General features: G+C 44.8%; 1 pseudogene across 1 annotated transcript; it reads right to left on the reverse strand.

Annotated features, from left to right (window-relative positions):
- Positions 1 to 5519: 5519 nt before the first annotated feature.
- On the reverse strand, positions 5520 to 9242 carry LOC308438831 (golgin subfamily A member 7-like; annotated as a pseudogene). Its single transcript has 3 exons — positions 9239 to 9242; positions 5955 to 6151; positions 5520 to 5901 (listed from the first exon to the last, which is right to left on the reverse strand). The product of its transcript is annotated as a golgin subfamily A member 7-like (transcript).

Here is a 9242-nt window from a genome sequence, read left to right on the forward strand (position 1 = left end):
TGTAAAAAAATTATTTGTTTTTATTTTATTGATTTCAGCTCGGAGTTTGACTATTTTTTACAATCTACTAGGTGTAATTTATTAATTTTGTTCTAGGTCTTTCAGTTGTGCCATTATATTGTTAATATAAAGATGTCTTCATTTTCTTTATGTAGGCACTTGTGTTATGAACTTGCCTCTGAGAACCACCTTCATTTTGTGTGTGTGTGTGTGTGTGTGTTGTGATTTCATTTTTACATTTAGGTTGATCCTAAAAAGTTTTTAGTTTTCTTCTTAATTTATGTGTTAATCCATTTTTTTATTGAGTGAGTTGTTCAATTTTCAAGAGTTTTGATATTGTTGATAGCTAGGCAGTGGTGGTACACACCTTTAATCCCAGCACTCATGAAATAGAGGAAGGCAAACCTCTGAGTTTGAGGCCAGCCTGGTCTACAGATTGAGTTCCAGAACAGCCAGGGCTATTACACAGAGAAATCCTGTCTCAAAATCAAACAAACAAATAAAAAACAACAAACAAAACAAAAACCAAAATCTATTGTTGATATTCAGCTTTAGTCCCTGGTAGTCAGATGGAATTCAGGTTGTTATTTCAATTTTCTTGTATCTATTAAGACTTGTTTTGTGTCCAAGTAAGTGGTCAGTTTTGGAGAAAGTTCTATGAGCCACTAAGAAGAAAGTATATTCTTTTATATTGAGTTAAATGTTCTGTAAATGTCTTTTAGTTTCGATTGAACTATGTTGTTAATTAATGCCAGCATTTCTCTGCGTAGTTTTTGGATGACCTGTCTGTTTTCGAGAGAGTGGGGTATTGATTCTCACACTATCACTGTGTGAGGTCCATATATGATTTTTAGCTATGGTGGTGTTTCTTTTATGAACTTAGGTGCCTTGTATTTGGTGTATAGATGTTTAGAACTGAAATATCCTCTTGGTGGGTTTTTTCTTGGATGAGTATGTAGTGTCTTTCCCTGTGTCTTCTGATTAGTTTTGGTGTGAAGTCTAATTTTTTCAGGTATTAAAATGACAACATCAGCTTGTTTTTTGGGTCCATTTGTTTGGAATAGCTTTTTTCATTCTTACTCTGAGATTGTGTCTATCTCTGATGTTAAGGTGTGTTTCTTGAATGCAGGAGAAATATAGATCTTTTTATTTTTTTAAGTCCAATCAGTTAGTCTGTGTCATTTTATTGGAAGAATTGAGACCATTGATGTTGAGAATTATCAGTGAGCAGTTGTCTTAGTTAGGGTTTTACAGCTGTGAGCAGACACCATGACTGAAGCAACTCTTATAAGGACAACATTTAATTGGGGCTGGCTCACAGGTTCATAGGTTTAGTCTATTATCATCAAGGTGGGAGCACAGCAGCATCCAGGCATGGTGCAGACAGAGCAGAGAGTTCTACATCTTCATCTGAAGACTGCCAGCAGAATACTGACTTCCAGGCAGCTGAGGATTTTATATCCCACCCCCACAGTGACACACCTACTCCAACAAAGCCATACCTACTCTAACATGACAACACCTTCTAAAAGTGCTGCTCTCTGGGCCAAGCACGTACAAACCATACAGCAGTGTTTATTGATCCTGTTATTATTTTGTTGCTATGTTGTGGATTTTTTTTTTCTCTTTTGATTTGCTGGCCTGGGATTATGTATTCTTTGCATTTTCTTAGGTGTTGTTAACCTCTTCAGATAGAAGTTTTCCTTCTTGTGTCTTCTGTAGAGCTGGAAGATAGTTGGTAGACAGATACTGCTTAAATTTGACTTTATCTTTCTCTATCTGATTGATAGTTTTGCTGGGTATAGCAGTCTGGACTAGCATCGTGGTCGCTTAGAGTTTACAGAACATCTTTCCAGGTTCCTGTGGCTTTTAATGTCTCTATTGACAAGTCAGGTGATAATAAAATAGGTCTGCCTTTATATGTTACTTGGTCTTTTTCCATTGCAGCTTTTAATATATCCTTTTTTTGGTATAGGATGTTTAGATGTCTTATAATGTGCTATAGGAATTTATTTTTGGTTCCTGTATGCTTCTTGTACCTTGGTAGGTGTCTCCTTTAGGTTAGGCAAATTTTCTTCTATAATGTGGTGACTAAACCTCTGAAACTGTAAGTAGGATCTAATTAAATGTCATAGTCATGGTGTTTTCTCAAAGCACTGGAATATTGACCAAACAGGAGTTGGTACTAGGAGTGGGATATTGCTGTGACAGGCCTGATCACACTGCTTTTTGGTGAAATTTAGACTTTGGGACTTTAGATTAGGAAAGCGGCTGAATGTTTTAAGTGATGCTTAATGGCCACACTAGTATGAATGTAGAGGAAGACAGAAGTGAGAGCAATGAAGATTATGATGGCTTAGCTCAAGAGGCTTATGAGGAAAAGAATATTATCAAATGGCCTTATGATATTTTGGAGAAAAGTGTGGCTGCTTTTTGTACCAAAGAAATCTTTCTGAGGCTAAATTGAAGAGTTCTGGCTTCGTGGCATTGGCAGGTGAGGTCTCAAGATGGCCTAGTATTGACCATGCCATATGGTTATCGGTGGTGACTCTTACACAGATATGTGCTATTTGGTTATCGGTGGTCGCTCTTACACAGATATATTATGAAAAGGAGGAGGCAAAGAGTACAGCCTGAAGGGAAAAGGAAGACCAGGAAGTGTAGTGGGGCCAAGCCCAGGACTCAAGGAGATTAAGTTTCCCAATGCTGAATGGATCACTCGGAATGGTGACCTTAGGGTCAGACCCCACTGAGTAAGCTTCCAACCTGTGGGTGGGGGTTAAGGAAAAGCTTAAGCAGTGAAAAAAACCATCAAAAACAGAAGTTGATGCAGATGTAACCAAATGGGGGTTCCAACCCCAGCAAACAACAGCGCTTTGCAGATTCAGACACACCATTCTGGGTTTAGAGTCAAGGATATAAGAAAGGGGTTATGGAATTGTAACAGGGCCCCAAGCTTTGGTAAACCTCAGACCTTAGCATTTCTGATTCCATGATGCCAGAACCAGTCAGGCTGTAAAGTTAAACACACAGGCAGCACCACCTGCCAAAACTGGAACAAAGGCCTGATCATCAAAGTCCATAGTTCCGGGAACCTCTCTAAAAGCAATAGTCTGGCTGTTTGTCTCTGTAATCCCGCTTTTGGTTAGCTGTCCTTGTTAAGTATGTTAATGCCTAAGTAAAATGTTAAGGCCTAGGTAACTTTTACCTGTCTAGCCTGCCATTTTGTGCCGTTACTAGGAAACTTTCTCATGCCTAAGTTGACTGCATATTCTGCTATATCCTGTGCTTTGGTGCTCTTGGAAGCCGATCACAACAGAAGTCAGTCAGAATGGCTTTGGATAGTTAGCCACAATAAGCTTGGACCCAAACCAACTACCAGGCGGCACTTCCTGAACCTATGCATGAGCTGTCATGGCATTTGCCTTTATAACCTGCTCTGTGATGGACCCCAAATAAGAGAGACACCTGCACCAATGTAAGAAGCCATTGGAATAAGACTTCCACTCTGAGTGGGGGTCAAAGAAAGTTTAAGTTCCCAGCGCCTTTCTGGGAACTGACATCCTCGTTGGCAGAAAGATATATCCCTGGGAAACTGACATCCTGATTGGCAGGTTAAGATGTGAATGTTAGGCCAGGCAAGTCCCATCCTGGTTGGCAGGTTAAGGGATCTGTCCAGGTATATGAATGTGTGATGGTCACTATCAGTTGCCTTACTGTGTGTCTTTGTGTGCCTCTCTATGTATTTCCACTAGTTTGGTTTCCCTGTATTGACCAGCGGTTTTCTCTGGTGTAATTAGCTTAAGAGCTGTGCCCCTCTTGTTGGGGACCTGAATCCTTTTGGCGCTGCCAGGTCACCCAGAGAAACCAACCAACCAACCAAACAAACAAACAAACAAATACAAGAAGCTTCCGCCTGTTCCAATCTCAGAGTTTGTTTTTTGACTCCCGCTCATGGTCCTGTGGAGGTAGGGAGGCGCTGGGCCTCTCATCCAGGGGCCCTGCCAACTAAGTGGGATACACACATACACACACACACACACACACACACACAGAGAGAGAGAGAGAGAGGTGGATTCGTTTCCCTAAGGAAGGAGAAAGGGAGTTCTACTTTGTCTTTTGTTATTTATGTCTGTTTTTCTTTTCTTTTTTTTTTAATTTAAGAAAATGTGTTAATATTAATATTAATATTTTGGCAACATTATTGCAACAAGTTTAAAAGAACAAATGAGAGTTATACAATTACATTATTACACAGATCTAAGGGGTTCACTACAAGGCCCAGAAAACAAATTAAATCTGAAAGATTAAATCCAGTATTAGCACCTACAATATCTCTAAAAGTTCAACTTGTAACTGCTTCGTTCTTTCCTTAAATTTCTTAACTTCTCCCAAACAAGTGCTTTCAACCTCCTAAAAGGAAGGACGTAAGACAGTCCAATACAGAGTGTGTAGAAATAGGGCTGGAAAATTAACTTGAACTTGCAAGTTACACCGAAGCCAAAACTTACTTGAGTCAATCAAAAAATTTCGGTGCCCTGAACTTATGTGAGGAGGCTATGAATCAGAGCTTATCAGTAGGTTACAAATTAGCAGCATACAGTATTATTTCTCCTAATTTTTCTTCCTAAGTCATATTTGTAACAAAACTAGAATTAGGGGGTTAGGACACTTGCTTATTACACTGGGACAGAGCTGGGGCGGGGCTGGGGGCGGGGCTGGGCGGGGCTGGGCGGGGCTGGGGCGGAGCTGGGGAGGAGCTGGGGGCGGAGCTGGCACATCTGATGGCAGAGTATCTGCTACTTGTGCATCTTATCGGTGAAATGAACAAGCAAGACACACACACACACACACACACACACACACACACACACACACACACAGCAGCTCCCCAACATGTCCAGGTAATGCACATGAACAGAAATGCTTTCAATGAAATAACCCAGATTGCATTAAATACTGCTTTAATAATAACCGCAATATTAAAACAAGTAACATACAATATTCTCTCAAGGAGCTTCTGATATTGAACAGTAGAAATCAATCTTGAGATCTGAAACTTGTCAAGGCTGGTAGCCTGGGGAATCTGGGGTGGGTTAGCTGGACTACAGGCATAGCACACCCTCAAAGCCTGTTACTAATCTGAGGGAAGAACTGAGCTAAGACACGACTTGTGGAACTATAAAGCCTCCTAGGACACGGACCCAAGGGACGAGAAGAACCAGTGAGCTGGTGTCAGATGAGAAGACGACTTTGTCTTGGGCTGAACCACTGCCTGGTTTTTAAATGGCTTTGAATTTTAAAAAGTGAATTGCTTCCTTGAACTTTTTGGGAGATAAATCCAAAGATCACACGGTTCTACACAATTGGGAGACACAGAGTGGCTGCTGAGTGACCAGCTGTCACTCCAGGTGTGGCACCGTGGCTCTGGCAGCAGAGACCGGAGAATAACGCTCTGGAGAGGAGGTAGGGACACTTTGCCATCGGCCAGTGGATAGACGAAGGTCTCAGCTGGAGGGTCATCTTCCACTGCCCACACTCGGTCTTCATAGATGGTGATTTCAATAACTTGAAGACCTCTCTCAATGGGGTCTGTTTGGAGGAGGCCTCGGGGAGCACATATCTTCTCATTCTGTTTTTGGATGGATTTCAAGACTTTCTTCAAGACCTTCTCACAATGAGTTTCCATGCATAAGAAGATGGTAATGCTGTTGAACAAGCCAAACAGCCTTCAAGATACGATTGGCCTACCCCAAGCTGCTCTGCTTCTGCGCAAAGGTTATTTAGAGTTGGAACTGTTTCTTCAAACTGCTGCCTAGCAATCCTGTTCTCCAGCTTCGCCAGGAAATTGGTCTGGAGCTGGCGGCGTGTGCCACAGCTGTGGTCTCCCTGAATGAACACCTTCACCCGTGCTGCTACAGCCTCATGGTGAGGATAGGACCCCGCGGCTCCGCCTCCTCAGCCTGCAGCTCCGCCTCCTCAGCCTGCAGCTCCGCCTCCTCGGCCTGAAGCTCCGCCTCCTCGGCCTGAAGCTCCGCCTCCTCGGCCTGCAGCTCCGCCTCCTCGGCCTGAAGCTCCGCCTCCTCGGCCCTCCAGCAGCTGTCACTACACACGTCGTCGTCGTTGTCACGTATGTCCTGTCGCCTTCTGTCTGCTTTTCAACCAATGATTCATATAATTGGAAGACTCAAAACCTGCTGTTCTCTAAAAATATAGAAAACCTTCCCAGGGCCAGGTGGGGAGATTTGGGGCTGGACAGTGCATCCCAGACAGAGCGGGTTTTCTCTTCTAACACTGACCAAGGTCTGAAGCTTTAAACAACCTTTGCTAAGCCTTTTTAGAAGGCTTACAGGTGGCTGCTAAAAAGATTTCCTTTGTCATCCAGTTGATCCCAGATATTAGAAAAAAAAATGAAATGGTTAGAAAATTTTAAAGGCTCCTGTCAGCAAGCACTTCTTGGCATCCTGTCTGGGTTTGGTGGCTGTTTATGGGATGGATTCCCCAGGTGGGGCAGTCTCTGGATGGCCTTTCCTTCAGTCTGTGCTCCACACTTTGTCTCTGTATTTCCTCCTGTGAATATTTTGGCCCCCCCCCTTTTTAAAAAGATTTATTTATTATATATAAGTACATACACTGTTGCTGTCTTCAGACACACCGGAAGAGGACATCAGATCTCATTACAGATGGTTGTAAGCCATCATGTGGTTGCTGGGATTTGAACTCAGGACCTCTGGAATAATAGTCAGTGCTCTTAACCACTAAGCCATCTCTCCAGCCCCCTGTTCTTCCTTTTAAGAGGGACTGAAGCAGACAGGCTCTGCCAGAGCCTGACAAATAGAGTCAGATGCTCTCAACTAACCATTGGACTGAGAACAGGACCCCCAATGGAGGAGCTAGAGAAAGGACTGAAGGAACTGAAGGGGTTTGAACAACAATATCAATTACCCAGACCCCCCCCCCATAGCTCCCAGAGACTAAACCACCAACCAAGGAGTACACATGGAGGGACCCATGGCTCCAACGCATATGTGGCAGAGGATGGCCTTGTCGGGCATCAACGAGAGGAGAAACCCTTGGTCTTGTGAAGGCTTGAAGCCCCAGTGTAGGGGAATGCCAGGGCAGGGAGGTGGGAGGGAGTGGGTGGGTGGGAGAGCACCCTCATAGAGGCAGGGGGGGGAGGGATGGGATGGGAGATTCCAGAGGGGAAACCAGGAAAGCAGATAACATTTGAAATGTAAGTAAAGAAAATATCCAATAAAAAAGAAAGAAAAGGTATCAGCAGGTCCCAGTTGCTGAGGCTGCTCAAGTGTTTGACAACGGAGAACCGATTGCCAGGAGACCTTCTGCATGAACTGAAGGCTGTCTTCTTCTCTGCGGATGAGATGCAGTTAGACTCACAGATGCCAGCAAAGTTTGGTCTTACCCCGTGTCAGAAGAAAACCTCTTGGCAGAAAGTTTTACCTCCAACCAAAAGGTGCAGTTAGACTATCTCCCAAACTGAGAACAAAGATTCCTGGGAGTGTGAGGGGAAACCGACCTCCCAGGACTGGCCCAACACCAAGTTCCTGTAATTGTTCAGCCAACTGGCTCAGCCACCTCCATCCAGATTAAACAATACCCAATGACCCTGGAAACAAAAGGGGAAACTGACAACCATATTGCCAGGCTTGGAGAGACGGGCATCCTGGGGCCCTGCCAGTCACCCTGGGATACACCTCTCTTGCCTGTGAAGAAACCTAGGACCTCTGATTCTCACACATCTGGGTGTCCCAGAGGAACAGGCACACGCTGTCTCAGACCGGAAAGATGCATTTTTCAGCCTCACATTGGCAGAAGTGGTCAATCCATCTTTGCTTTGAAATGGACAAACCCAAAGGGCAGTTACAGTGAGCCACATGCCTGGACCAGGCTTCCCCAGAGATTCAAAAGTTCTCCAACCCTGCTGGATGAGAACCTAAGTATTAACCCCCTGACAACTGAGGGGTGGCTATAAGACTTGCAGACCTCGGGCCACAGACTGGTGACTACGAAAGCCCAGTTTCATACATCAGAGGCTGCCAACTGTTTGTACCAGCTGGGCAGAGGCTAAAGGAAGCCTGTCTCCGACGGTTCCTGTCATCCTTCAGACCCCAACCCCAAAGACTAAGAGACAGGTTTGAGAGTTCTTTGGTATAGCTAGGTATTGCTGCCTCTGGGTACCAGAGTTTGTGGAAATAGCAAGGCCTCTATACACCAGCACAAAGCAGGGGTGCACCAAACCCCTAAACTGTACCGAGACTAAACAAAAGGCATGTAAGACTTTTAATACAGTTCTGACTTCTACCCCAGCCCTCGGGCAGATGTCTCAAAACCTCAAAAAGGTTTTAACCCAAATAGAAATGTTCTATGATGAACTTTTCCAAACAACTGGACCCTGTAGCCACAGGATGGCCCACCTGTCTACGAGCCAAGGCAGCTAAACTAATGAAAACAAAGAAGTTAACTCTGGACGAGACCTCTACTCACAGCACCCCAGGCCGCTGAGGCCCTCCTCTGAGGAGCACCGGAACGCTGGCTGTGTGGTGCCTGTGTGACCCAGAGTCCAGCAAAGGTGGATAGACCTCTTCCTTTGCTTTGCTCTGAGACCCCCTTGAGCCCCATAGAGGAAAAGCTTTACCCTGTATGAGATTGTTTGGAAGGCCTCCCCTATGGTCTCCGAGGTTAAAGATCAGCAGTTGGCAGAACTCTCTAACCATTCCTTTCTCAAGTCACTACTGGCCCTCCAGTTCTCCATACAGGCTAGTCATGAAACCATCTTAGGGACCCAGCTGACCCCCAAGCCCACCACTAGCTATCCCTTGTTTGAGTTCAGTGATACCCAATCCAGGTCAAGCACATAGCCTAAGTGTTCTTCTAGAACTATCCCGGAAAGGACCCTACGAAGTGATTCTCTCCACTTCTCTGGTGATGGAGGAAGCTACCATTACACCACGGATCTGCCACACCGGGGTAAAGAAAGCAGAAGCCACTGACGCTGCTGTCAAATAGACTTTCTCCCAGACTGTGGACTCATTAAAGTTAAGGTTTCATTGGGCCCTGGGCTCTTCCACTCCCTGGCCCTCCACCTTCTCCCGAGCCTTCTGTTTGGTATGAACACAGAGTCATGGGCTGATGCCCACCCTCCTCAGGTCTGGACCTGGAAACTGAGGAACGCAGCGACAGGGAGGGTGAGAGCTCGCGTGACTGCAGCAGCACACACCCAT

The sequence above is a fragment of the Micromys minutus genome (assembly GCF_963924665.1).
Source record: "Micromys minutus genome assembly, chromosome: 28".
Taxonomy (NCBI): domain Eukaryota; kingdom Metazoa; phylum Chordata; class Mammalia; order Rodentia; family Muridae; genus Micromys; species Micromys minutus.